The sequence below is a fragment of the Nematolebias whitei genome, unplaced genomic scaffold, assembly GCF_014905685.2.
Source record: "Nematolebias whitei isolate Nwh7 unplaced genomic scaffold, NemWhi1 Nwh_scaf_6574, whole genome shotgun sequence".
NCBI lineage: Eukaryota > Metazoa > Chordata > Actinopteri > Cyprinodontiformes > Rivulidae > Nematolebias > Nematolebias whitei.
Window position 1 is genome coordinate 1 of NW_023625119.1, and position 3,457 is coordinate 3,457.

At 39.9% G+C, this 3,457-nt stretch overlaps 1 long non-coding RNA gene across 1 annotated transcript; it reads left to right on the forward strand.

Moving 5' to 3' along the window:
- Nucleotides 1-1,482: 1,482 nt before the first annotated feature.
- Nucleotides 1,483-2,342, forward strand: LOC119429745. The gene is made up of 3 exons (XR_005187832.1): nt 1,483-1,660; nt 1,942-1,994; nt 2,255-2,342. It is a non-coding gene; the product is annotated as an uncharacterized LOC119429745 (long non-coding RNA).
- The last annotated feature ends 1,115 nt before the right edge of the window (nt 2,343-3,457 follow it).

A 3,457-nucleotide genomic window follows, 5' to 3' on the forward strand; every position in this document is an offset into this window, starting at 1 on the left:
ATTTTTATCATTACATTATGGAAAATAATGACCTTTATCACAATATGCAAATTTTTTGAGAAGGACCTGTATATATATATTTAGACTTTCAGCAATGAACTTCACTAACCAGTTGGCAACTTGCCACAAAGACACAGTTTCACTTGACACCAGTTTGGTTCAGCTGTAATGTTTTGCAGCAACACGCGCTGCAGACAGAGCTCAGAGATTTATAAGCTGTGGAGCTGCTTTGTTGGACAACACAGTGTCTCAGTAGGGGCTGCAGTATCTCGGCCTGTCGATGCTGCAGTCTTGTTATCCTGAGGCTGTGGTTCGAGCCCAGGTTGCATCAGGATGGGCATCCAGCAGAAAACAATTTCCAAATCTTTCATGTGAATTCACCTGCTGTTGCGACCCCTGCAGAAGGAAACAGCTGAAAGAACAACTAAAACAACAGTTTCTCGATGGGCTTATTTCACAGCAGATATTTTGCCGAACAAGTAGCTCGAGCTCAGGTGGATTAAAGAGAGCTGCATTCCACTCCTGCACCTGTGCAGACTGGTTGTTCTGTTGATCATGTGCAAATGCAGAACTTCCTCTAAGAAGCATCCAGCCTTCGTTACTAAACCTGTACTTGTTCTACTTTTTCAAGTCAAAACGTCTGCTGCGTCCTGCTTCCAATAATGTTTTTAGCTTTGCCTTCAAACTGGAAGGTCATCGTTTCACTCTATGCGCCTCAAGATGTGGAAATGTCCTGGGACAGTAATTGATAACACTTTTTTTTTTTCCTTTTTATAAATTACAAAGAAGGCTCTGTATTCTTAACCAACTGTCACCAGAGAACATAGAGCCTGAAATATCATGGGCAAGTAAAGCCACACACATTACAGCACCAGTGTGAAACGCTTAGTGGAACATTTCAAGAAGCAACACATTAGCAATACCGTAGTCATCTTTCAGTTATGTTAACCTAACTACTGCTGCTGGTATATATTTGGATCCCTTGTATTTATGTAAAAATCCATCTTGCCGTCAGCTCTATTGGCAATATTGAGAAAGGACTTCCTTGTAATTTTTGATTGGCTATCATCGCTTCTGATTGATAATTGTTGTCCTTGGAAACCGTTTGAAAGCTCCTGGATTTGGACCATAGCTAGACACTGATCGCCTAATTACTTCAGCATTGGCTTCACAGCTTCAGCCAGGTTCTATAAAATGATTTACTCATACTGTTCAAAGACAGATGAGGGGGTAGCCTAGTCTTACATGGAACATCTGACCTGATAATGGATCATTTGGATAAATTGTTGTGTCCACGTCAAATATAACCTTATTGCACTACAGTAAAAATACCACACACAACTGCAAAAAATATAAACATCTCCCTGGTAATATAAGCAGTTTGGACACGGAGAAAAGAAAATGTGTGTAACATTAGGGTTTGTGTTGCTGACTGGTACCGATGACCCGTCTTTACAGGAAATGTCTGAGAACTGTGGTGGGCAGCTGATAGTGAAGGCCCGCTTCAACTTCAAGCAGAACAACGAGGATGAGCTGTCGTTCAGTAAAGGCGAGGTGATCCTGGTGACGCGGCAGGAGGAAGGAGGATGGTGGGAGGGCACGCTCAACGGCAGGACGGGCTGGTTTCCAAGTAACTACGTTCGGGAAGTCAAAACCTGTGGTGAGTTGGACCCGTCTGTCTGGGTTGTACCATTCATTCTCCCAGAATCTGTTAGAAGGTGGAGGTTTAAAAAGGTCATTACATTTATTTAAAACTATGTGAAGTAAATTGAATTGCAGAAGTCACCTGTTTATAACTTTTTTTATTAATAATAATTATGTGACAACTTTTTCTAGTAGGAAGTGGTAAAAACAGAAAACGCAGAACATTCAGTCTTGAATTAGTACCTGATCTGATATTGGTTGTGAATTTATCTGATTTATATTTTTATTTCTCTTCAGAAAAGCCTTTGTCGCCAAAAGGAACTCAGCTGACCAAAAATTACTACAATGTGGTAAATTATGCATTACAAATACATTACATTCATGCCATTGCAATTATTAGCATCACAGTGTTAAACAGGTCAATTTTTGCTGAAAAAAAAGATGAATTACAGCATGTTTTATTTGGATAATTTGTCACAATGTCATTACATTTTATATAAAGTGCTGATAAATAAAGGAAACTAAGTTGTTTTTTCTTGTTGCTAATATCATGACGTACAGTGTTTTCTTTAACATTAGCTATTTTCCCTGTACTGTGCTGTTATTGCAGGTGGTTCAGGACATCTTGGAGCATGAGCGGGAGTTCATTAAAGAATTACAAACGGTGCTGAGTTGTTACCTGCGACCCCTGCAAGCCAGCGACAAGTGAGACTAAAATCAAAAATGTGGTGGATCCACTTGTGAATCACTAAGAATCAATCTGTATTGGATGACTTGAACTTTGTTTTTCGTAGTCTGTGTATTTTAAAAGTTAAACATATCCTCATGGTAAACAGCACGAGCATCTTTTTTTATTTAAATTTTTGTTGCCTTGACGCTAATGAATCAGTTTGGTTCATAAAATTAGTTAAGGTAAATTTCAGAGAAACCAAAGTAAAACCGGATTCCAAAAAAGTTGGGACACTAAACAAATTGTGAATAAAAACTGAATGCAATGACATGGATGTGCCAACATCTAATATTTTATTCAGAATAGAACACAAATCACAGATCAAAAGTTTAAATTAAGAGAATGTATCATTTTAAGGGAAAAATCTGTTGTTTCCAAATTTCATGGCGTCAACAAATCCCAAAAAAGTTGAGACAAGTCCATTTTTACCACTGTGTGTCATCCCCCCTTCTTCTTACAACACTCAACAGACGTCTGGGGACAGAGGAGACCAGTTTCTCAAGTTTAGAAATAGGAATGCTCTCCCATTCATGTCTAATACAGGCTTCTAACTGTTCAATCGTCTTGGACCTTCTTTGTCACACCTTCCTCTTTATGATGCACCAAATGTTATCTATAGATGAAAGATCTGGACTGCAGGCTGGACATTTCAGTACCCGGATCCTTCTCCTGCATAGTCATGATGTTGTGATTGCTGCAGAATGTGGTCTGGCATTATCGTGTTGAAAAATGCAGGGTCTTCCCTGAAAGAGATGATGTCTAGATGGGAGCATATGTTGTTCTAGAACCTGAACATAGTTCTCTGCATTAATGGTGCCTTTCCAGACATGCAAGCTGCCCATGCCACAAGCGTTCATGCAACCCCATACCATCAGTGATGCAGGCTTCTGAACGGAGCGTTGATAACAACTTGGGCTATCCTTGTCCTCTCTGGTCCGGATGACATGGCGTCCCAGTGTTCCATAAAGAACTTCAAATCGTGACTCATCTGACCACAGAACAGTCTTCCATTTTGCCACACTCCATTTTAAATGACCCCTGGCCCAGTGCAAACGTCTGAGCTTGTGGAGCTTGCTTAGAAAT